This window comes from Capsicum annuum, chromosome 9, assembly GCF_002878395.1.
Source record: "Capsicum annuum cultivar UCD-10X-F1 chromosome 9, UCD10Xv1.1, whole genome shotgun sequence".
NCBI lineage: Eukaryota > Viridiplantae > Streptophyta > Magnoliopsida > Solanales > Solanaceae > Capsicum > Capsicum annuum.
The window spans coordinates 214,568,257-214,595,915 of NC_061119.1; the positions used below are offsets into that span (position 1 = coordinate 214,568,257).

The following is a 27,659-nucleotide window of genomic DNA, read 5'->3' on the forward strand; positions in this document are numbered from 1 at the left end:
TGCATATGAGGCCTGGTATACTCTTCTTAAAAGGACGTATTGCGTCCTAAATTGGGTAGTACAGAAGTTAAAACATTATCTCTCGTCCTACACTACTTATCTCATCTCCCGCATGGATCCTTTGAAGTATATCTTTCAGAAGCCTATGATGACTGGTCGATTGGTCAAGTGGCAAATATTGCTTACCGAGTTCGACATTGTGTATGTGACTCAAGCCGCCATAAAAGCTCAAGCCTTAGTAGACCACCTTACTGAGATTCTCATTGATGAAGAGTATGAACCATTAAAGACATATTTTCCTACTGAAGAGGTGTTATGTGTTGATGAAGTCATTATAGATGCTGATCCAGGTTGGAAGTTATTCTTCGATGGAGCTATCAACAAGAAAGGAGTCGGAATCGATGCAGTTCTTTATCTCTGAATTGGGGCAACATTTCCCGGTAATAGCGCAACTTCGATTTTATTGTACCAATAACATGGCGGAATATGAAGCATGCATTCTTGGTTTGAGGTTAGATATTGATATTGGAGTCCAGGAACTATTAGTGTCGGGGGATTCAGATTTGCTCGTCTGTCAAATTTAAGGAGATTGGGAGACGCGAGATTTAAATCTCATACCGTATCGACAATGCTTGCAGGAGCTATGTCAACGGTTTGTGTTAGTAAAATTTAGGCATATTCCAAGGCTTCATAATGAGATTGTCGATGCTTTAGCCACTCTGTCTTGAATGCTCCAACATCCTAATAAATCCTACATCGATCCAGTGCATATACAGAGTCGTGATCAGCATGCTTACTGCAATGCGGTTGAAGAAGAGCTCGATGGATAACTTTTGTTCTTTGATATAAAGCGGTATATTCAGTCAGGAGAATGCCCAACACATGCCACTAGCGATCAAAAGAGGACGATTAGGCATTTGGCTAGTGGATTTTTCTGAAGCGGTGGAATCTTATATAAGAGAACCCCAGATCTGGGACTTTTGAGGTGTGTAGTTGCAAAAGAAGCCTTAGCGATCATGGTTGAAATACACTCTAGAGTATGCGGGCCGCATAAGAACGGTTATGTCTTGTCTAAGAAGATTCTTTGAGCAGGTTATAACTGGGTTACTATGGAGAGAGATTCTATTCGATTTGTTCGAAAGTGTCATCAATGTCAAGTACACGGTGATTTGATAATTCACCTCCTGCTGAGTTGCATGCAATGTCTGCTCTATGGCCGTTTGTAGCTTGGGTAATGGACGTGATTGGACCAATTGGGCCAAAAGTATCAAATGGTCATAGATTCATTTTGGTGGCCATAGATTACTTCACAAAGTGAGTAGAAGCAGTAACTTTCAAGTCAGTAACAAAGAAGGCAGTGGTAGATTTTGTTCATGGCAACGTCATTTTTATGTTTGGAATCCTAAAGATGATCATTACAGATAATGCTGCCAATCTAAATAGTCATTTGATGCAAGAAGTGTGCCAACAGTTTCAGATCGCACATCAAAATTTCACTCAATATTGTCCAAAGGAAAATGGCGCTGTGGAAGATGCCAATAAGAATATCAAAAAAATACTGCAGAAAATTGTACAAGAGTCCAGACAATGGAACGAGAAGTTACCGTTTGCATTGCTAGGTTATCGTACTACTGTTCACACTTCAACAGGGGCAACTCCATATTTGTTGGTATACGGGACATAAGTAGTCATTCCTGTAGAAGTTGAAATTCCATCTCTTTGAGTTATTGTGGAAGCAGAGGTTGATGACGATGAGTGGGTCAAAACCCGATTGGAATAGTTGAGCTTGATTGATGAAAAAAGACTAACGTCGGTATGTCATGGCCAATTATATCAGAAGAGAATGGCTTGAGCGTATAACAAAAAGGTACGACCCTAAAATTTTGAAGTTGGTCAGTTGGTGTTGAAGCATATCCTTCCTCATTAGGTTGAAGCAAAAGGCAAGTTCTCCCCAAATTGGCAAGGCCCCTTTATTGTGAAGAAAGTGTTACCCAATGAAGTCTTATATTTGAAAGATATTGAAGGCAAAATGGTAGAGATGGCTATCAATGCTGATACAGTCAAACGATATTATGTATGATATTTTATCCTTTGCTGGTCCTATTGCATGTTTAGTACTTGCATTTTTGAAGATTGATATGATGAAGGCATTTCATTCTGCTATCCAAACATTGTGTCATCCTTCATTTACCCCGTTTGATCTTAGTTTTATTTTTCTTTTATATCCCTCTTTTGGAATCAGAATAGAGTCAAAGATAAATGTCAGGAAAATAAGAATAAAAGAAAGAGTTCGAAAATAGAAGAAAAAAAGAGAAGAAGAAAAAAATCAAATCAAAACAAAGAATAAGCTGATGGAACTATATGCGACCTGATTCTCCTCTCTCGAGAGTGAGATACGTAGGCTGTCCTATTTCGGGCTTGGTCCAACCAAATAAAATTTTTAGAATCACCTAGTCAATGGAAAACTGGGGCATGAGTTAATGTGTTGCTTGAGTCGATTCCAAAATTTGTAAGTCCCACCCCCACTTCAAGTGTTGTTTGAGCCTCTTGCCATCCTTTTCTAACCTTATACAAAAGCCAAGTTACAACCAAAGAAAGTCCTTCAGATCAATTTTTGATAATGTTAAGGCTAAGCATGCAATGGATATGATGATACATCGTGGGGTACTACTTGTTTTCCTCGGCGTACAAAATCGGGAAAGAAATAAAAATGAGTCTTATTGGTAAAAACCCTCGAGGGCACCATTAGGCGATGGTAAGTTGAGAGAAATAAAAATGAGAGTCTTGCTGGTGAAAACCCTTACGGGCACCATAAGACGATGGTAAGTTGAGAGAAATAAAAATGAGAGAGTCTTACTGGTGAAAACCCTCATGGGCACCATAAGGCGATGAGGAGTTGAGAGAAACAAAAAATGAGAGTCTTATTGGTGAAAACCCTCATGGGCACCATAAGGTGATGACGAGTTCAAGAGAAACGTGAAAAGAAAAGAGGTTTGTTGACGAAAATCTTCTAAGATGTCGTCAATTGAATGAGACATGAGTCCAATAAGTTGAAGAAGCAGCAGCGGCAAAGGCACGAGCTAAACAACAAATGGGAATTTTGGATAGGAAGACCAGGCAGTTTAATCCAAAATGCATGTCATAGTCATTGGAGTGGGTTTCCATTTTTCAAATAAGTTTTCTTCTTTGTTAAAAAGTGGGACATTGCCCTTTTCTTTCATTTACTCATTTATATTTTATCCTTTTATGTCTTCTGTCAAAAGAAATTTCACCATTGTTTTTTTACATTTTTGAGTCTATTTTGTGTTAAAATGAGCGAGAAAGAATTTTAAAACTTGCTACCAGTCTCCCTAATCGTATGAGGGAAAGCTAAGGCCAACACATGAGAAAAACATGATCATAATTCAAAGCAAGGCAAAGGTAGCCTATCAATCGATAGATTGCTGGATTCATGGGAGTAGCAGATGTCAAAAGGTGCATCTCGGAGGCAGGGCAAAATAGAAACCCAGTGTTTGAGTCAAAGTCGTTCCCCCCGATCAGGTCTGGGTCAATGATGCGGCAAAACTGGGGCAAGTGTCAGCGATTCAGAACAAAGATGAAAGGAACGAGAGCTAGAGCAGATGCTGAGAAGCCAAGTGCTGCAAGCCATCACTAATTTCTAACTGACAATTTTTCTTTGATGAAACAGGGGCGAAGTTTTTCTTCAATAAATTTAGCTACCTTTGGGAAAGCATATTTGGGAAATTTTATTTTCTATTCAGGACCCTCCTGAAAAATGGCATTTTAGTTTCTGTTCAGGACCCTCCTGAAAAATGGGATTTTACTTTCTGTTCAGGAACCTCCTAAAAAATGGGATTTTATTTTCTATTCAGGACCCTCCTGAAAAATGGAATTTTATTTTTTTCTTTAGGATCCTCCTGAAAAATGGGGTTTTACTTTCATGTTCAGGACCCTCCTGAAAAATAGGAATATACTTTTATGTTCAGGACCCTCCTAAAAAATGGGAGTTTACTTTCATGTTCAGGACCCTCCTGAAAAATGGAATTTTACTTTATTTTCAAGTCCTCCTGAAAAATTGAATTTTATTTTCTATTCAGGACCCTCCTGAAAAAATGGGATTTTACTTTCTATTCAGGACCCTCCGGAATAATGGGATTTTATTTTCTATTCAGGACCCTCTTGAAAAATGAGATTTTATTTTCTGTTCAGGACCCTCCTGAAAAATGGAATTTTACTTTATGTTCAGGACCCTCCTGAAAAATGGTATTTTATTTTCTGTTCAGGGCCCTCCTGAAAAATGAGACTTTACTTTCATGTTCAGGACCCTCCTGAAAATGGGACTTTACCTTCTGTTCAGGACCCTCCTGGAAAATGGGACCACACTTTCAAAAATAAAATGCTGCTTTACTATAATCTTTGTTTGGGATAATTTTCGTTCTAGTTTTAATTCTGGTTTTAGGAGCCCGCCTGAAGAACAGGGTGATAAAATTACAAGTTAGGAACCCGTCAGAGGAACAGGATGAAGAAGCTGAAAGTCAAACAATAAGGTGAAGCAATTGAAAGCCGAACAACAAGTTGAGGAAATTGCAATTCAGGAGCCCGCCTGAAGAATAGGTTGATAAAACTCGAATCAAAGGTCAACGAAAGCTGCAGAGATAGGATTTTATAATTTCATTTATGTTTTAAATTGTAATTTTCATTCTTTGATGTAATGACAGAGCCGCGGACCGGAACCTCGATGGAACCTCACTTGACTCTCCAACTCGGTATAGTCCACCTCCTTCTGATCTTGTAAGATACCAATCACTTGATTCCCTCATAACTTGGGTAGTAGGATGTTCGTCCAGACTCGGTTGTCTTTCTTCCTTCTGTTTCTTCCTTTCAATAATGGTCAAGACAAAATTTTGTCTCGTTGTCTACTTCTTTGTCTGAAAATACTATGTGTTTACATTCAAAGGGGTCATGATATAGAAACCTAATTTCGTCCCTCCCCGATATTATTTTTATCCATTTTTTACCTTATCTTACCATGTTCCCTACCCCATGTAATTAATCCTCCACACAATAACAATACTACAACAAATTGACCACCCTACCTATTCAATTAAGACACCTCATCACCACCGTAGCCCCTACACGTTTTCTTCAAACTAGAAACTAATTCACATAGGAAAACAATAAAAAGGTGGGCCATAGGAGAATATGCCTTGAATTATCCTATTCCTAACAGAAAGGGGATCATTTCCTTTCACAAAAAATACTACATACCAAAAGGGGGAGGGGCCCACGATTTGCTCTCCATGATTCACAAAAAGAGGATATACACCAGGATTGGATTTTAGAATAGATACAATATATACGAAGGAGAGAAAATTTTTTTAGGGGGGCTCTTCTTTTCTTCTTCAGGGAATATACACGCAGAACAGAGCAAGGAAAGCCATTGATCTCCATTTTCTTTTCTTTTTTTTAGATGGACGCATAATACACTAACTTCATCATCATCTCATCTTCTCCAAAAGGGAGCTCACGAAAAAATAAACCCTGGGAGAGGCCCTATTTTCTTCCCTTTCTTCTTCATAGAGAAACCTTTAACACAGACAGACCTCACCATTCTTTTACTCTCACAGTCCACACACTAATACGCACATATCCGATCCCTCGAGAGAGAGATTGAGAGAACGACGAGTGAAAGGGTCTAAAAGAGTGAGGAAACGGCTAGCATGGTGTTTTGTGGTGAAACCCTTATCGGAATCTCTACCGAAAAGGCACTGCCAGTCATCCCTTCGTAGCGCAATCGCCGAAAAAGTCTTAAAACCATCGGAGTTCAGTGAAAATAGCATTAAATAGGTGAAATTCCAGAATTCGGGGTTCATTCTTTCTTTAACGGGTCACAATGTTATTATATCAGACTAGTTGGGACGTTTCTGTCGAGATTTGGTAGTATTTCAGCTTTGTTCACTGTTATTGTTTTGGGTATTCATTTGTTTCTTCATTGGTAACGGTTCGAATCGGATTTTAGAGATTTTCGCATCATAGTTGGCTCATAGTTGAGTTGGGGGTATTCTCTGAGGTTTCGAAATGACCCTTATCTCTCTTCTTAAGTTAATCAAAAGCTCTTGAGGTCCAATTCTATCTTTTCTCTTTTTAATCTTTACATAATTATGGATAATTTGTGTGTTTGGTGTGCTTGAATCTTCATTGTGGGTTGTTTGTTTGTCGGATTTGGACGTAAAAACTTGATTGTGGGTTACATATTGAATTGGTTTCATCATGTTCAGATAAACGGGGTGGAATCGAGAAATTGATAAAAAATGAGCTAATTTAGATTTATCTTTTATCTTTATTCATTGTTTAATTCGGAATAAGCATGAATCTTGTTGAATTGAATAGGCAAAGTTTAAGTTTGGGTAGGCAAAACTTTAGGAATAAGTTTTCTTGTTGAATGTGGGATTTGAGTTCAATGGTTTGGTTTTAGTTCTTGCATTTGGAAATGTATTCATTTAATCGGGGAATGCCCCGTGATCACTTGTATTTGTTCGCCGGGAATGCCCCGAAGTATTTTGTATTTGGAGAACGTCCGTGAAGGAGGCCCGAGGCATCGGGTAGCATGGGACCGTAGTATAAAATTAGTGTAGGGTAGAATAGGATTTACATTTTCGCATTCTTTATTCTATTTTGGTTTGTAATAAATTGGACTGAACACTAAATTTTAGATTGTTTTGTTTTGTTTGCTTGATTGATTGTTTGTGTGTTTTTGTGTGATGTATACATTCGTAGTGTAAAATTAGCCGATACGCCCCACCAAGCGACCGTGGTCGAACCACGGGATCAAGGGGTGCCTAACACCTTCCCCTCGATCAACAGAATTCCTTAGTCGGAATCTCTGTTCGCAAACCAGTTTCAAGGAGTCAAATTATTTTAAAAAGGATCTTTCAAAAGTGACTTGGCACACCGATCTATGCCAAGTGGCGACTCTGAGTTTAAATGGAAATAATCCTTTTTCGAAACACAACCTTCATTTTTGTCACTTAATAATTAAAAATCCTTTCAAACTTAAAATTAATTTTTTGGAGTTAAAAAAGGGGTGTGACTACTACTGCTATAAATATATTGTTTTAAATACTGCATCTGCATGTCAATGATATATGTGAATTGTCTAGAGCGCACAAGTTAAATGGTTAAATGTTGCAGATATAGAAGATAATGAGATATATGACATAAGGAAGATTGAATAAACATTAGTCCGAAAAAAACTTCTTATTGCGTGAAATGAATTGTGCAGTGTTCTCTGCAACTTATCTTTAGCAATGTTGTGTGTGTATCTTTATCCTCAAGTAACTTTATTTCTTGATGGTTGGATGTGAGTGAAATTCATGAAGCTCAGTTTCTTGATGACCCTTGTGATCTCTGTTGCAATGTTGCTGATTTTGATGGCTATACTATTATTTTTGCAGGTCCTTAAGCTGATTAATTGAGATCCTACTTGATGACCTTTGTGATCTCTGTTGCAATGCTGCTGATCTTGATGGCTATACTATTATTCTTGCAGGTCCATATGGTGATTAATTGAGGTATTACTTGAATTTTTGAAAATGATTTTTCAAGATTGCAATGTTTTCCATTGACAAACTTTATGGTCGAAAAAATAATATAGTAACCATGACATAAATTGTTATAATAAGAAATGAATCACCGTCGAGTACCACCATTCATTTCCAGTTTCATTTCAATAGAGTTCACCCGCAACCATTGAGAACCACCAGATCTCCATCCATAAGCTTCTTGAGCTTCGCCGAATCAAATCGACAAACACCCATTTGATATTGAATAAATGATTAAATGTTGTAAATGTGTTTTGGTGCAAGAGTTAAGATTCTGTTTGAGTTTTTTAGCCCATTTTCCAGGTACCAGTAGATGCGTTGAGTCCCCTGGTCTTCAAGAATTACAAATTATGATTGGAAGGTCCATTTCTTTCTCATCTACTGTTATCTTGCTTTAAAGATTTTCTCTATAGTGTTCTTTTGCTGTTGATTTGAGTATGTGATTTTTGCAGTCTTACATATAAAGATTAAAATTGGTGGTTATGTTGGGTTTCAATATGAATTCTTTGTATATGATAAGATCAATTCTGAATTTTTGTGATGAAAGAAAATGGAAAAGTCACATAGGTTTATCATGGGACGTTATAGATTTATCAGCTTGAAGATGCCTTTAGTCGATTTGGTAAAATTATCCATTATCGGGTTTGTACTTTTCATAATCCAGTTTTAATTGCAATTTATGCAAATTCCTTTAATTTTAAGTACTTTACTTTTTAGTACCCAATATGTATGCATGTATCAATGTGTATTAAATGCATCGTTCAAACTTCTGTCACTGTGTATATCAGTGTGAGTTACATTCTTTCACTTTCATTTGGACTAATGGAGAATCAAGCGGAGGACTTATCTAAGACCCCCTAAGCCTGAGTAACAGCAGAGCGATGAAGTTTTTTGTTGTATTTTGTCCTTGAATTTCTGTTTTATTCTCATTCTCGAAATTGGGAGCTCGCATTTGTCTTTTTGTATGTTTGATTTACTGTTGCTTTCAAATTCGATCTTATATCTCATGATTGTCAGCTTAAGTGGAAATTCTATCTTAATTTTTTCGCCGCATATAATTTGGCAGTAAATAGTTAAAGCCTTCGATGGTGCAGTAGGTTGTATATTGAAGTCAAAATATAGGGACACAACACTAAGGAAAGTTCACTACATTAGGTATATGTGAAAGCAATACTACTGGAAACCTGTTTTTGCGATAGCATACATGTGTTCTCTAACAAAAGATTAAAGATCTAGGAAAGATGCCAATTTAAGAAACTTTCTATTGCATATGAATCAAGTATCAGAAAATAGAAGGAAGTGCAAAGGCTACAAGCTAGGTATGACGGTTATGGCGCTCTATGCTACGATCCCAGATTTGTGGGTGGTGACGGCGTGATGTTGTACTTCCATGGAGCAAAGGAAACCGACTTTGCTATTTTCTCAGATGGCAACCTCCACATTAATGCACATCTAATTGGTACAGAACCACAGGGAAGGAAGTGTGACTTTACATGGGTTCAAACATTTTCAGGCATGTTTTAAACCCATTCATTAGTTCTAGGAGCAAAGAAAGTGTCAAACTGGGATGAAAAAGTTCATGCTTTTACTGTACAGTGGAACGGTGAGACAGTTGATGTCCCGACGGATGGAGATGCAGAATAGAGTGTTAACAATGCTGAGAGATCAGTGGTGGTCAAGAGGACAGATGATCTTAACAGCACGAAGGTCACAGTTTCCACACTATTGCAATTGAATGTAAAGTTAGTCCCCACTGGTGAAAGCAAACAAAGGTTCACAACTATCAGGTACCAGATTATGTCGCTTTTGCTCATCTAGAGACACAAATTAAGTTTTTAAATCTATCTAAATTAAAAAAAAAAAAAAAAGGGCAGCTCGGTGCACTAAAGCTACCGCTATGCACGGTATCCGGGGAAGGGCTCCACCACAAGTGGTGTATCGTACGCAGCCTTACCTTGCATTTCTGCCAGAGGCTGTTTCCAAGGCTTGAACACGTGACCTCCTGGTCACATGACAGCAACTTTACCAGTTACTCAAAGGCTCCCTTCTAAATCTATCTCAAGAAGATGACAAGTTATGTTGAATTTGAGTTCGAAGGTTATATTGTTATACTAAAGATAAGTTGTGACCTCTAAACTAAAAATAATAGGAATTCAATATGATGAAATAAAGAAGATTATAATTTTTAATTTGCGCGGGCACTAATACTAGTATTATTAATAACAGAGGATGCAACCCTCTCATAGACCCTAATGTCAGATTTTAATTCATCCAAGTGGCTGATTTTTATTCGTCCAAGTGGCAGAATTTAAAATATCCATTGCATTATCTTTACTTTTAAATTTTATTTAAATTAAATACTTAATTTTTGAAAGAATAAGTAAATATTTGAATGAGAAGTTAATTCAAAAACAAACAGTTACTTCTATAAACTGCCAACAAAATATCGAAAGTTCAAATTCGGTTCATCAAAATCAAATTAAAGAGATGTTAATTCAAAAAATTAATATAAATAATTCCGTAATATAAATTATTCATTTCAAAATGAAAACCTAACAAGCTCTATCATTTTTACTTCTTATTACGGTTAAAAAAACGATAACACACTAAACAAGGATTTTTTAAATAAAGATATAGTTGTTAAATCAATTGTTTTAAATAACTTCAAATTCAAATTTATAGTTACTTTATAATTTCATTTTTTTAATTCAATTTTTTGGTATATTATGTAGCTATAGTATTTTCAATTACAAATTACAAAAGGAAAAATACACTTTTTTCATCTCATAAATTGCTTATAATTTTTGTATATTTGCTTCACTACAACCAGATTCAGATTTTGATGCAACCTTCATATTTTGATGCAACCTCCTCATTAAACCATATGTCATCACATACAACATCCTTCTTCACTGAATTGCAAATATATACACCTTTTTTTTTATGCAACCTCCTCATTAAACCATATGTCATCATATATAATATCCATCTGCACTAAATTGCAAATGTATACATATGTTAGTAATTCAATAACTCTTCTAATTGAATAAGTTACCATGTAATATTATAACTCTTTTACCAGAATCTTATTTGTCCAATGTGTTTCCTACTTATTACACAACACAACTACATTCCTTCTTTTTCTCAAATTTAAACGTATTTTCCTTCCCCTTCTCTATTAAAGAGATTCACATCCTTTTGTAACCAATGATTCCTTCTTATACCACTACGATCTACAAATACCACTGATTCCTTACCACAATCTACATATACCTTCATATTCTATCCAAAATGTTAGTCTTCATAAATGACATAACCATCACAAAAATGAATTGAAAGCTAAAAGTCTTCGTTGTTCATCTTTGGGAAGTGAAAGATCGCTTTAATCCCGACTCAGTTTACTCAATTGAAATGGTACTTCAGCAGAAGAAGGTATTATTTTTTGTTTACAATTGTTCATATTTTTTATACTCGGATTGTTTCTCTTTTTTTAGAACCCTTTTCTACCGTTTAAAAATGTTACAATTTCATTACGATTTTCATTTTTCATATATTTATATTTATACTGTGTGTATAAAAATTCTCATTTTGCTTTTCTGTGTTTTCAAGGTGATAGGATACAGGCTTCTGTTACTCATTCAATGCTTAAACTATTTAAATCAGTAATCAAAGAACATGGATTATATTTTATGCACAACTTTATTTTCTGCAAAAATACTTCCAAGTTTCGGCCCACAATTCAATAGTTGAAGCTTAATTTTACTGTCAGATCACTGAATTTACACTTTTTGATCCATCTTTTCCATTGAATTTGTTTCAATTCTGACCTTTCACGTATTTGCTAAATAAGAATTCTGTTGATGAAACAGAATTATTTGGTAAGTAAATAATTACCCTAATATTTTTCATATTTACGAATCATCATAATAGTAGTATAACATGTTTTGTTTTTATAGATGTTATTGGGGAAATTGTCAATTTCGGACCAATTCAAACTCACAATAAGGGAGGCAATTCTAGAAAGTTCATTCATATCGATCTGGAAGATGATGAGTAAGAAAGAATACTCTTTAATTATTTGTCTATTTATATTGTCATGTTTACATAATTTTTTTCCAAATATTTCTCATAAACAATAGGATATCAGCAACTTTTTGGGGAGATTTTGTTGATCAAATTATGCCACAACATCTAAGTTCTGACAACGAAACAGTTATTGTTGCTATGCAACTAATGCAGGCACACAAATTTCAAGGTCATATTTTATACTTACATCTATTTTAATTATTATAGAATAAGTATATCTTACCGAAAACTTTTGACAGATGTCTATACCACATGAAATACTTGGAATGCCTCCAAGCTTTGGATAAATCCAACCGATGCTTAATCTGAAGACTTTAAAAATGGTATATTACACATTTTATCGTCTCCCTCTCACACACACACATATATGTATGTTTTCTCAAACAACACATTCATTTTGTGAGTTACATATGCAGATTACTCTCTGTTCGAGATAGAAACTCAGATAGATTAATAAGTACCATAAGTAACACCTCTCATCAAGTTTCCTCAGTGAAGCCAAAACAATTTCTAAACTGTTGGAGATTGAGGAAGTTAGTAGACCCTTTTCCATATAATATATTGACATGTTCCTGTGTTAAATATATATATTCTTACCAATTTATATTTTTAATTTACCAATATACAAGAAGGTTCTCATTGTTGTATAGTAGTCACTATTGAATTGTTAAACCTAGAAAACGGATGATCTTATAATGGATGTATGGTAAAAAGTTACACGCACCCGGTGTATACTGTTGGGTTCGAAATCAAGAGGGCGTCATGCGAAAGCTATTAGTTGCAAATTATTGAAACGATAAATCAGATGAAAAGAAAAACATACTCAAAAATATATTATTGATGTAATTTGGTCAAGTGACCTACATATTGAAAACTAATATCAAAAAACATTAAAATCTATTGGGAGAAATTCTCCCCCTAAACGAAACTCTTTAAACGACTACATTGTGGATGCTACTATGTTATGGTATGAGAAGGGGGTCTTCTAATTATAAATGTCCAAAATCTTTCCTCCAAGAAAGAGGTTAGCCAAATATGAAAAAGAATTATATTTTTTTCTTTCAGGAAAGGTAAAAGTAATTATGGTAACTTTTATTTTCCTTCTAAGAAAAAATAAAACTTAACTACAGTAAGAAAATCAGGGCAAAAACCATAACAAATCTTCCCTTTTTGGCTTTATTTTCTTCACTTGATTCGTCTTCTCTTTATATCATGTGCACGAACTTCGTTCTTGATATAATCTTCATAAATGCTGCTTTCCATGGTTAAAAATAAGGTTTAAAATATCATGGTGAAAAATTGATTTAAAAGTAATATTTTATTTTCATTTTTAAAGATGCAACAACAGGCGTGTTGAAAATATGGTTGATGTAGACACCTAATTTTTTCCTCCCAAAATCGAATTTTATCCATTTTTAGCTCACCTTACTACATACCCTCACCCATGTGATTATACCCCACAAAAATACAAAAAATAACAACCCTTAACAAAATTCCTAACAAATTTTATCTTGTTTTAATCTATCCTAACCAACTTACCCTACCCCATCTACCCAATACCTTACCCCTACTACCCGATCCACGTGACCCCTCACATTTTTTTTTCACAAAGAAAGAGAATTACTCACAAAGGAGGGACCTCTATTTATTGCACCCTTTTCTTCTTCTCGGGGGAATACATCATATACTCATCTCTTCCACAGAAAAAAGGGGGTCCATTTTTTATCACCATAGCTCCACGCATTCTTCACTCCAAAAACAGACCCTCACCATCAGATAATCGACTCTCTCACTGAATAACACACCAAATTTGGGGAGAGAGGGAATTGAGCAAGAGAGAGAAGAAATTGGAGATGGGAGAGAGATCAATAGAAAGTTGTATTGTTTGAGCGAGAGAGGGAGAAACCAAAACAGTCTCTTGATCAAGAGAGAGGTCGGATAATACTATTCTGGCTATTGGTCCTTCACCAGAGAACTCGGACAAACGCCGAAAAACACCCACCGTTGGTTGTGACTGCGAAATAACACACTCAGTCAGAAATTTATGTTTCGTTGGTGAGATTTGATTCGGTTTTGGATTTTGACTCGAAAGGGCTATTTTTTTATTCGCTTATTTTTTTTGGGGATTTTATCGAGTTGTAGTCGGTCCGCTGTTGAGGTTCGACTCGAGAATTTTGGACGGTGATTCTACCGGATTAATTGGAATAACACATAGATTTTTGAAAGCGGCATGGAGGTTCAATTCTATCTATGTTTCGTTGGAGAGATTTGATTCGGTTTTGGATTTTGACTTGAAAGGGCTATTTTTTTATTCGCTCATTTTTTTGGGGGATCTTATTGAGTTGTAGTTGGTTCGCTGTTGAGGTTTGACTCAAGGATTTTGGACGCGGATTCTACCTGATTAATTAGAATAACACATAGATTTTTGAAAGCGGCATTGAGGTTCAATTCTATCTTCTCTACCTGTAGTTTTTACATAATTCTAAATGATTTATGTGTTTGACATGTTTGAATCTTCGTGATGTGTGGGGTGATGTTGGATTTGGATATGAAAACTTGATCGTTGTATTATATATTAAATTGGTTTAATCGTGTTAAAAAATATTTGGGGCGCGAATTGAAAAATTGCTAAAGTGAAATAGGATTAATTTTGATTTATTATTTTTTTGATTCATTGACGCCGTCGATCGTGATAGTGTCATGATAGGTCGAGTTGAGTCGGAAAATGGTAGGTTGGGTAGGCAAAGTTTAGGATATGTGATTGTTGAATGATGAAATATTTGTGGAGTGGTTTTGATTTATGCATTGGGTTCTATTGTATTCATTTGGCCGGGGAATGCCTCAAGTAATTTGTATTGATTTATCCGAAGAATGCCCCGAAGCATTATGTTCTTGAAGACGGCGCACGATCCAGGCCCGGAACGTCAGGTGGGGAAAGCAATGGGAGTAGGTTTATATTTTCATTTTTTTAATTTTATTTTGGGACTGTATAATTGGACTGAACACTAAATTTTGGATTATTTTTTTTTGTTTTTCTTGATTGATTGCTTTGCGTGCTTTGTGTGGTTTATACATTCGTAGTGTCAACTTAGCCGATATGCTCCACCAAGCGACCGTCCACGGGATCGGGGGTGCCTAACACCTTCCCCTCGGTCAACAGAATTCCTTAGTCAAAATATCTGTTCATGCATCAATTTTATAGAGTCAAAACCATTTTGAAAAAAGGATATCCAAGGGTGACTTGGCACACCTAATTTATGCCAAGTGGCGACTCTGAGTTTTGAATATAAAAGGTCCTTTTCAAAATAAATTTTCATCTTTTTGTCACTTTGATAATAAAAACCCTTTCGAAACCTAAATTATATCTTTTTGGTAAAAAATGGGTGTGATAGTTGAAACTTGTTCTCCACATGTAGTTCGACAAAAATCTTCATTATCTCCCAAATTGTTGCAGCTTGATTTTGAGACCGCTTTGAACCTGTTTAATCTCTCTCACCACACCAGTGGACCATTGAACTGTAAGATCTGATACCACTTGTTGGGTTTGAAATCGAGAGGGCGTCATGCGGAAGCTATTAGTTGCAAACTATTGAGACGATAAATCAGACAAAAAAAACATACTAAAAAACATATTATTGATGTAATTTGGTCAAGTGACCTACATATAGAAAACTATTATAATAAAAGATTAAAAACTATTGAGAGAAAATCTTCCCTAAATGAGACTCTTTAAACGACGACATTGTGGATGGTACTATGTTATGGTATGAGAAGGGGGATCTTCTATTTATAGATGTCTAAAACATTTCCTCCAAGAAAGAGGTTAGCCAAATATTAAAAAGAATTATATTTTTTTCATTCAGGAAAAGTAAAAGTAATTATGGTAACTTTTATTTTCCTTCTAAGAAAAAATTAAACTTAAATATAGTAGGAAAATCAGGGTAAAATCCCTAACATATACACCAAATTAATGTTCTTTACCATGGTTATGTAATTAAATTAAGTGAAATACATATTGATTAATCAGGATTAAGTAACATGAACTTTAAATTCAAACACATGGGATGCATATATTGGCTGGGTGTATACACCGAATGCGTTTAAGTTTTACACCTGGATGCACTAAGTGTCGTAAGAAGACAACAAAGGTGGAAAACACTTATTTTTGCACAAACACAAAATGTAACCATGAAGATTCCCTTGCCATTTCCAGGTAATCATATGGTTGTTTTGATGCATAATTAAAACACAACTTTATATAAGGAAAAGATACCATTTAGGTACAAGATTCAAGTTACAGTGATGGGCGATTCTGGATCTATTTCATTGATTAGATGGGACACTGATGCCACTTTTCTAATTGGCAAGTCCTCAAGTGAGTTGAAGGAAGGATTAATTCAGGTGTATATATATATATATATATATATATATATATATATATATATATATATATATATATCTTTTATTAAATTTCAACACATATTTTTTTTAAATAATTACTAACAAATATATCTTTTTAGAATACTGCCAATGATAGTGCCCCTTCATATCCACCGGAACTGAATAATATTCTTCAAAGGAAATTTATTTTTAAGGTGATTGTCAAGATCGGAAACATTCATAACCATGATGAGGTTTACAGTTTTGTAAAAATTTTAGATGATGAAGAGTTGATCAAGAAATATTCTCCTAAAGAATCAAATACCTACACTGTATGTGAACTCTCCTTAGAAACTTCATCCTATTTACAAGTAATTCATACTTATGTTTAATTTTAATACTAATATTGTGAAGGACCATGAATTCAATATTCAAGTTTCAGCAGAAGAAAAGGAATACAAAGTTATTACTCACCCTATTTACATTTACCTAATGAATAGTATATATTTGATAAATACATGTTAAATTTATTTATTATATATTATTCTATTTAACTTTTAAATTTTAAATTTTCAATCGGAAGCCATGCGCGACACTGACATGTTAATTCTCTTGAAGACCTATGCAAAAAGGAGTAGATCATCAAAAAAGGGTAAATCAGTCATAGATGATGAAGATGTCAATTTTCAGCAATCAAGCAACAAGGCTTGCAGAGGTTTTAAAAAGGAGAAGAAGACATCATTTGCGGCTTTTAAATGACTTCCGTCATGTTATATCTGTAATTTAGTATATGGCTATTACTCTAGCTATTTATTAGATATTGGGGATTTCATCATTAGGTATTTGTATCTTATTAAATTTTTTAATTTTATTATGTTTATTTATATGTTATCAATCTGAAAGAAAACACCAAATATTAATCTATATGCAACCTGAAGGGCCTACCTACTATCAAATGTCATTACATAATGAATACTAGATAAATATCTTCTTCATCTGTTTGTCTAATAGTTTTACTTGACATAACTAAAACTCATCCAAATGAGCATGTTATATCCACATTTAATAATATATATATATATATATATATATATAACATAATTTTCACTAGAAACACATCACTTAAAAGCGCAAAAATGTCAGAACAGTATCAACTGATTCAGCAGCCTAGATTTGTAGAGAAAAACTTGAGAAGAAATGCATGTTCTGACCTATGCAAATTGCTTTTATACATCTGAAGAATTTCTTCCACTTTGCACAAAAGGGGATACGTCCAAAAAGTAATATTTATAATAAATTTTAATGTGTACCTGTTAATCACTGTAATTTTCTTGCAGATCCATAGGAAGTAGCATTCTGGCCTGAACATTCCAAAAACTAATACTTAGAGCATCATTAAGTACGCAACAACTAAGAGCATCATTAAGTAGGCAACAACTAAACTATTAGCGGTAGAAGAAGAGATTGCTGCGGGAATCCACTCATGTCCAAAAACTAGTCACTACTCACCAGCATGTAAATGTGAGAAATGTAAGGGTTATACATCATATAATTAGGAGGGAATAGTTTTTTTTTTAAAGGATTGTTAAACTGATGCATTACAATGCTCACACACACACACGAAAGCCATTGAAGCAGAGAAGAGAAGAAGGAAAGAGCTAAGATATTGTTATTCAAGTGGTGAGCGCATACAATGAAAGAGGCATGGTTGCTATTTATAGGCTCACATGTATGTCATATGAGCTTCTAGAACATTCCTAACTAACTTTACCAAATTGGATAACTAATCTAATCAACAACCACTAACTTGGTGCCTCCACTAACTTCACTAACTAACTTGGCTAATCAACCTTTGATCAATGTAACAGTAAAAATGAGCTAATGATCTAATTCAGAAAAGTGATCAATAACTAATACATTTTAACACTCCCCCTCTAGCTGAAGGGTGCAAAATGTTTAGCACACCAAGCTTGCTCATAAGGTGTAGGTTGATCTTGAGTCAAAATTTTGGTATGGATGTCAGCAACTTGGTGATTGGTTGGAACATACACAGGCTGAACCAATCCCTTCTTGATCTTGTCTCTGATGAAGTGGCAGTCAACTTCAATGTGCTTTGTTCTTTCATGAAAATGGGGTTGGCTGCTAACTGTATTACAGTCATGCTGTCACTGAACAATATGATAGGTTTACTGATAGATACACCTAGTTTTGAAAACAGGCCTTCCAGCCAAGTAATTTCTAATAAAACTGAAGCCATTCTTCTATATTCAGCTTATGTTGAACTTCTGGATACTGTGTGCTATTTTTTAGACTTCCAAGATATCAGAGAACCACGAAATATACTACATAACCTGTAACAGATCTCCTTGTATTTGGGCATGCAGCGCAATCTGAATCACACCAGCACACAAGCTCAGTTGTAGGTTGAGCCTTAAGCCAAACACCTTGTCCCACAGTACCTTTCAAGTATCTCACAACCCTGTTTGCAGCTTCCAAATGAGATTTCTTAGGTTGCTGCATAAACTAGCTTAAATTTTGTACTGCATAGCTGATGTATGGTCTAGTAATAGTTTCATGCATTAGCTTTCCAACGAACTTTTGATAGGATGTAACATCTTGAAGAATAGCATCTTCTGTAACTCCCACTGCATTGTCTACTTCTACTGATGTTAGCCTGGCATTGGTTTCCATTGGAGTAAGGGCTGGTTTTGCAACAGCAAGTCCTATGTCAGCAATGAGCTCCAAAATATACTTCCTTTGGTTTAATATAACTCCTTTTGTAGATTTCAACACTTCAATGCATAGAAAATACTTTAGTTCTCCAAAATCTTTGAGTTTGAACTGCTGATGTAGTATTCCCTTTGCCTCATTTATCATGGCATCATTGTTTCCTATAACAAAAATATCATCTACATATACTAATATCACCGCCATTCCTTCTGATCTCCTCAAGGTGAAAAGTGAGTAATCATATGTTCTTTGAGAGAAACCAGCTTTAAGTAGTGCAGCAGTAAGCTTAATGTTCCACTGCCTGGAAACTTGTTTAAGTCCATATAAGGACTTCACTAATCTACAAACCTTGTGTGTCCCTTCTTTTTTGAATCCATCTGGTAATTCCATACAGACTTCCTCATCTAAGTCACCTTGGAAAAAAGCATTGTAGATATCCATCTGGTACATGCACCAACCTTTTGAAACTACCAGAGCAATGACACTTCTTACAGTAACCATCTTTGCTACTAGTGAGAAAGTATCACGATAGTCCAACCCTTCTAGCTGATAGTATCCTTTAGCTACTAGTCTAGCTTTGAATCTTTCAACCTCTCCATTGGCCTTATACTTGATCTTGTATACCCATCTTGACCCAATGATATTTTTGTCTTGTGGCAAGTCAACAACCTCCCAAGTATGATTATCTTCAAGTTCCTTCACCTCTGCTTTAATAGCTTCAATCCATCTTTCATCCTTAACTGCTTGATTATATGATTGAGGTTTAACTAATACTTACAAATTGGACACAAAATACTAATAACTAAGACTAGTCCCAGCTTAAGACAAATAATTGGCTAAGGGATATCTTGTTCCTTTTCCCTTTCCTGGTGTTGCATAGTCCATCATCCAAGAAGGTTGCTTGTGTACTCCGATTGAGTTTCTTGGAGCAGATAGAACAGGTACTTCAGGTTGTGAGGATGATGCAGTAGCATCTGATGAGTTGGAGGGAACATCATCTAGTATGCTAGCTGGAACACTAGAAATATTCATATTCTTATCTGAAGACATAGGAATTTGGTGACGACTCTGGTATAATAGGTGAATCTACATGATCATCCATGTCTGCATCTGCACATTTATTCTCACTTATTGTGAGAAAGTCAGTAGACAACACTGAAGTAGTCTTGTCTACAAAAGGGAACAAGTTTTCTTGAAACACAACATCTCTTGTAACAAATAGTTTGTTATTAAGCAATTCCATCAACAAATAGCCTTTCTGAGAAGTGGAATATACCATAAGTACTGCAGGCTTGGCTCTTTCAGCAAACTTATCTCTTATGGGTAGTACTAAGGCATAACACTTGCAGCCAATAACTTTGAGATGTATCAGGGAGGGAATTTTACAAAATAACACCTAATGAGGACTCTTACCTCTAATAGATAAAGAAGGTAACCTGTTCATAAGATAAACCGCAGCCTTGACATTAAATACCCAAAACTTGATAGCCATCTGAGACTGAAACCTGATAGCTCTAGCAATATTTAGTATTTGCTTGTGCTTTCTTTCAACAATCCCATTCTGTTGTGGTGTGTAGGGGCAGCTACATTGATGCAATACACCCAAGGATTGAAATAACTCTCTACATTATGAGTTTATAAATTTTGTTCCATTATCGGATCTGAGAACTCTTATTTGATCACCAAATTGATTTCTTAACAAATTCAAGAAGTTTTTAACAGCCACAATACATTCAGATTTCAACTGTAACAAGTGAATCCAAGTATACCTACTATGATCATCTACTATAGCCAGAAAGTAGTGCTTTTTATCAAAAGTAGGGACTTTGTAAGGCCCCCAAATATCCATATGTACTATATCAAAAGGTTTCACAGCTCTAGAATCACTAACAGGAAATGGTATTCTAGTTTGTTTAGCTAGTGGACAGACATGGCAGTTATTTAGAACTTCTAAGTCTATTTTGTGTCTTATTAGACAATGTGATTTCAAATCCTGAAAAGAAGGGTGCCCAAGCCTTCAATGCCATAAGTTGCAATCTTGCATATCTACCTCCGCAAATAGCAGCCTTTGAGAACTTCATTCTTGTGCTTCATTTAATCCACAAATATTCTTAAGAATGTATAATCCACCTTTCTCCTTACCAATCCCCTTCACCTTGCCAGTGTGAACGTCCTGAAATACACAAAAAAATCAGGGTAGAATGACATAAGGCATGAAAGTTGTTTGGTCATTGTCACGACCCGAACCGGGGCCCTGGCCGTGATGAACATTCCCGAACCATGAAGGCCCGGGATGCCCTCTGTCTATCAGGTAATCATGCACAACATTCATATAAATAAAGATCATGCAGAAATAGAAATCTAATACGAAAACATGGTCAGTCTGAATGTGATCATAATACTGAAAAATTCAAATCGAAAATATATCTGGATAATAATAATTTCTAACTCAGTCTGTGAAATCTCTACTATGAACTAAACAAAACTGGGACAAGGCCCTCAGTAGACCAAAACATGACTAAATATAAATATCTAAAAGTAAACAGGCCTCTGGAATATAGAAGGCTCACCCTTGCACAATCTGCTCTGCGATCTGCAATATCTACTGTTTATCTAGACCCCTAGACTGTGTCTCAAAACCTGGAAGGAGGAGGGGTCAGCATAAATGTACTGGCACACGAAGCAATCCAAAATAGAGAAATTGAACATATATATATATAATACGTGAGAGAAAATTTTCATCAAACATTATGCATAAAACAGTTTCTGAAAACACACGGGCATCTTCTGAAAACATGTAACCTGTCTGTAAATCTCGAACTCTGATCTGTGTATTACTTCTGAGTTAGGTGGTATCCCCTTTAAGTATGACATTCGACAGATGATAAGGAATCCGCCATTGACTCGGCGGGGAAGCCTCCAACCCAAGTATGCCGCAAGGGTTGGAGTTCCTGAATCTGATACGCCACACGACAGTTAAGTCAGCATATAATACTATACTCGGGTCAGCAAACCACGATTCTAGGCAATGAGTTACTTGAACTCAAGCCCTCTTCAGGGAACTGCCTAACATCTCTGTATGCCCATTTTTAACCTTTTCTGTACATGCAACATTCTGAATGTCTAAAATCATGATAGTCTGAAACGTTTATTAGTCTGAGTCTAATATGGTATTGGTCTGAATTGGTATCGTCATACCAAGACTTGCAAGTCATGATTTCTAAGCCATAATACATTAAGCTAAATCTTTTATTTAAAGTATAATTTAGACCACCAAAAACATGTAATTGATATAGAAGATTTCGTGTTTCGAAACTCAAGTCAAAATCATGCAAAAACTTCATCAACATATGGTGGTCTAGTACCTTTAGCAAATCCATGCACTCTTTCACTACATGCATTATGAGCATTAAACATTCATGCTAGATTCCCTCTTTAGTGATTTAAAACCACCTTTAAATCATAACAAGAGTTCAATCATTTCATATAGTGCTTTTCATTGATACATTGCAAAACAATTCATATGCTATGAGAAATCTAAAAAATTCATAATAAGAGGGAATCACCAAAAATCATGCTCTCAACAAGAATTCATTCTTAAATACATGGTTTCATACATTCATATTATGAAATCACTTTGGGAAAGGTCAAAAAACCAAAACAATGATGTTAAAATATTTAATACATGAATATATATACATCGATTCAAAATTCCCATTCTAAAATATGATTTTTCTATGCCCATGAGAATTTAGGAAAACCCTGCGTACCTATATTTCATAAAATAATGGGTGCTTCTTGAAGCTTGTGGATTGGGGATTCCTAATCTCTAATCAATTTTGAAAATCCATGGTTGAATCTTGATTTATTTGGGTTTTTAGTTTGAAACCCTTGGGAGTGTTCTAGAGAATTTTTAGATGAATGTGGATGTATTTTGGAGAATTGGGGACTGAATTTCGTGGTTATGGATGAATAAGGGTGGGAAAAAGACCATTTTGCCCAAAAAACGGAGTGTTTAAGTCTCTTGAAACCATTACATAGGCGCCGCATATGATATCGACTATATTTACGTAGGCGCCGCATATGCTATCACCTATGTTTACATAGGCACCGCCTATGCTATCGCCTATGTTTACATAGGTGCTGCTTATGCTATCACATATGCTTTCCAGTGGCCATGTGCGATTGGTTAGGCGACGCTTACTACTTTGAAAAGCCATAACTTCTTGCTCGGTTGTCGGATTTTAGCAAAATTGGTATCATTGGAAAGGTAACTCGAAAACATATCATTTTACACATAGTAGGATCTCTAATTCGACACATACAAAGAGTCATGGTAGATAAAAACTGACACAAATTACAACATCCACTAAAACTTAATCGATCGAAATAGTTTTCAACTCGTCCTTGAGTCAAAGGACCTCTATGGTCTAAATTCAAGCTTGAATGGATTCACATACTATGCAAATAATTAACATGCCATATTGGCATAGGATTTATGGCTTCGAGATTATCAACGCATCATAATCATGGTCTATATTGTAGCCCAAAATGCTAGGCATTACATTATCTCCCCCTTGAGATCATTTGTCCCCGAATGATAGATAGAATGTCGAAGTCTTAAGGGTATGGGATAACGCGGACGTGATATGTTCCATAAGAAAGAATACACTTATCAGAAACACAACTATAAGATTGGAACTACTGGTGTTTTAAATGCTTATGTCGGACATGCATATCCGAGGCATGGAATACACAACTGAAGCTACTCATAGGCTGAATTCTCATAATGAATCAAGCATATCTGATGCATGGATCTGTGACCGAGTTGTTCTTATGAATGCAGGACTGAATACACTGATAAGCTGAACTTTTCTATTGAACATGCATTTCTAATGCTTGCATATCTGACTGAACTAATGTATGAACGTATGGCTAAATACACAATAATATCTGATGTGAAGCTTGTAATAAGAATCTACGCATGCAACTGAATGGGGTATGTCCCCATTGGTACCCTATGTCCCTCTATGAATGCTCAATTCACTAAGATACTCGAAAAACTGAGGTGATGCACAGGGCACCTACGAATTAAATTATAATTGAACATCTGGAATCTGAATTTAATGCATGATGCATGAAATGGGTTATACTCGTAACTACTGGTATACTCTATCTAGGAATAGTAACATGTCTGAGATTTTGAGTAGCATGAATAGGTGCAAAGACGAGAAAACAAGTCATGTGAATCTAACTGCTAAACTGACTTATTGGCCATATAGACTGAATTATACTACACCCTCATACTTAACTGGAGTATCTCTTCATCACAGTTCTCTAAAGAAATTCTAGCAGTAATAGGGAGCCATGAATCTTGGGTATGGATTACACAAGACATCCAACTGAGGAATCACCACATTGACACTACTCTGCAGTCTGGAATCATAGGCATATAACTCTTGAATTAGGATAAAATTACCAGGCCTTTGGCATTACAACTTCTTACTTTTAAGCTTGGCACACTTCTCGAATATCACTTAACTATACTATTCTCCTTATATATCATATTCATTCAACTCAGCTTAAAATTCTCATATAAGCATTGACAAATCTTTCTACTAATGTCGGAAATAACTTAATCCCTCCGCCATGATCAAGCCTAACTCTAAGTCATAAAATTACAACATGCCAGACCATGCTATTATTCTAAACCATACGATGCAATCTTCTATATCTCCTTTAAAGATCACATCCTAAGTATAACATGCCTTACCACTTCAATGACTTTTCTAAACTCTTACTATCAAAGTAGCTAGCACATATAGCATTCCTTTACAACAATCTCAACATGTCATTCAAGCCGATCTTTATAACCACATATGAACTTCAAAGCAAACAAGGCATACTTCACATATTCTCTAAACCACTATCAATATCACTCCCACAAGCTACCCCAAGTACATACACATACAAAATTCCATTAACCATCATATAAATAAAAACTTGGCCCCAAATCTTACTTCATACTTATGGCCTTATCTAAACAAGCGTACTATGATCTTCCATCAACAAGGAATAATTACACACCACCAGTATCATCGCATAAGGAGGAGTCACAAAAAGGTTAGAACATAAGATCTGAAGGCATGGAATGATACTATATGAAGCTTGACACTCATTTGAGGCCTGAGGAATAGCAAAACAACAACAGGGACTCACCAAAGCGCTCTGAATTTAGGGTATTCATGGCTATAAGCAGAATCTCGCCAATCATTTGGCGTAAAACATGAGTTATGGAAATAGAGCATATTATAAAGCGTGAGTACATGACTCTTTATCATATGTATGAACGTGAACTGATCATGGAACTAAATTGTAAAGCATGAGTAGGTATTAGGATCACTGAGAAATACTGAGATAGGAATGGGTTGAGATTCACCCTTACTTTTTGATGTTCTATATCATCATGACATCACTACAAGAATTTGAGAGTCTTACTTGGTTATTCGTTTAGTCACCTCACCCTTAGCTTCAAGCCATCATCTTAAGTTTTTGGGAGATATTTTACTAGACTTTAAACTTAACTGCACTCACTGCACTCTGGGTTCTAAAATATGACAATACACAAAATTAATAAAACATAACCCGAAAGACCACATATGAGAGTGGAACACCCACTACTAATACTACCTCCTGAGGCATACTCTATCATTCTGTAACCCCAATAGTCACCATCTATTACTCGAACACTTACTAACTTCGAATCTTCATGAGTATCCCCAAAGTTGAAGTGCATACCCTCTAGTGCCTCTACTCTTATTTCTATTAGCACGGCTTTCAAGGACTCGAGCTTAGATTATAACACCTAATATGGGTATCACTAAGTCTTCAATGAGCCACTCTATTTCTATTGTAGTCTACCAACATAGCAACTTCAAACTTATTTTCCTCTACCATGAGAATCAAGTTCATATCAAAAGGCTCAACGCTATCAATCAAAAGGTCCTTAACTTGGCTATTTAGAACACCATATACCATCTAGCTAGTCTTTTTCCACCTAGCAACTCAATGGTACCAGTAGCCACATACAACATGTAATAGCCTTAGAAAAATACTACAGCTTCATACCACCTTGGGCATACTTCTACATCACATATACAACGTCATACTTCATTATGAATCAAATATACTTAGGAACTTGCATACACTGTTCAAGCCTATAGATTACTTCCATATAACTAGTATCATTAATAAAGAAATCATCACATCCACCTCCATGGCCATCAATTGTTTCAAACTTAATGTCTAGTGCTAAACATTATTTACAACCAACCTTATACACAATCCTCACTTAGAAACTATGAAATAAACATCAAGAAACACTAGTACACTAGAAATTCGTAACCACAATAATCGATCATGACCTTACGATTTTCCTTGTCATAATCAATTAGCACATACTATTTCCACACATCAAGCTTACAAATCTAATCCCACAAAACATGTATCATCAATCTCTTGCCACTATTCACCACCACACCATTTAAATTCAAGCCTATACTCTAGCATCAATCATTTACAACTAATGAAGAGTGCAACATAATATAAATATACTAATCCTTCAAATTGGGATATTATACCCAAATACTTCAAAAACATACTACATACTTTCTCACAAGTAGTATTAGTTTACATCTACCAATGAGAAGAAGGTTAAGGGGTAAGGTCACATAATAGACATGATCCACCTTAAGCTTATATTATAACCATACAATCTTATCTACTTATATGACTTTCTCACATCACACTTACTTACCCCAATGGGCATTTAGACTACCTTCAGATACCCCATATGACAATGAGTCTATACTTACAACCTACTGGCTAATCTAGCCATTTTCATTCATAGACTATAAGGGGTTTCTATAACCACCTTAAGTATCCACTCTGGGCTCTTTCTCTATTTTGAAAGAAAGAAAACAAATAACATTCTGAGTTAACACTTCCTCCACTGACTACCATATAATTCATAAATGGTACCACCACATTAATCTACCACCACGAAAGGGTAAATCATTCTCAATTAACGGTTATTCAACTATAAATATTTAATCACAAAAGTCACCCTCACTCTGATCTCTAACCTTATGACTTCATATCACAAACTTATTGGACTAATTTCACTACCAATAGGTCATGACACCGACACTCTAACTTATACTACTACTTAGGTGGAAATACAGTTCCTACAAACACAAGAACAACAAGATGAACAATAAGTTGCTAGTGAATCGGAATAAGCCAACTTCACTAGACTTTAGTTTTCAACAACACAATGATATCAAGATTACAAACTATAGAAGCTGGATACACAATATTCAATGACTCAAGAATACATATCTTACTCTTGTCTTAACTGAAAGCCTCATAAGAATGAGGACACAATTTTACACTAGGGAACCCCTCTCCCATCCTTTGTGGGACTTCTGAAATTTCTGCTAGATAATCAGAGAATATCTAGAAACACCAGAGTGAGGAAGAAATTAGGATAACTTTTCTTTTTGTATGGGTGATGCCATAGCACGAATTAGAGTATGAAGGAGGAATATTCTGACTCTATAGCACGAACTAGAACATGAAGAAAGAGAGACATTCCTAAATGCTTTGTAGCCTCCTGCTTATAAGTGTGGTGCACTACACACCCATAAATAAGACTCTACCCGACGCGATTTTGCAAACACCCTGGGACCATGAACTGTACTCTGATACCAAGTTTGTCACGACCCAAATCGGGGCCCTAGCCGTGACGAGCATTCCCGAACCGTGAAGACCCGGGACGCCCTCTGTCTATCTGGTAATAAT

At 35.6% G+C, this 27,659-nt stretch overlaps 1 long non-coding RNA gene and 1 pseudogene across 1 annotated transcript; both read left to right on the top strand.

Moving 5' to 3' along the window:
- The first annotated feature begins 368 nt into the window (after positions 1 to 368).
- On the top strand, positions 369 to 9,388 carry LOC107841142 (annotated as a pseudogene).
- Positions 9,389 to 9,396: 8 nt separating this feature from the next.
- LOC107841851 lies at positions 9,397 to 12,601 on the top strand. The gene is made up of 5 exons (XR_007044619.1): positions 9,397 to 11,033; positions 11,558 to 11,654; positions 11,741 to 11,856; positions 11,927 to 12,010; positions 12,104 to 12,601. It is a non-coding gene; the product is annotated as an uncharacterized LOC107841851 (long non-coding RNA).
- The last annotated feature ends 15,058 nt before the right edge of the window (positions 12,602 to 27,659 follow it).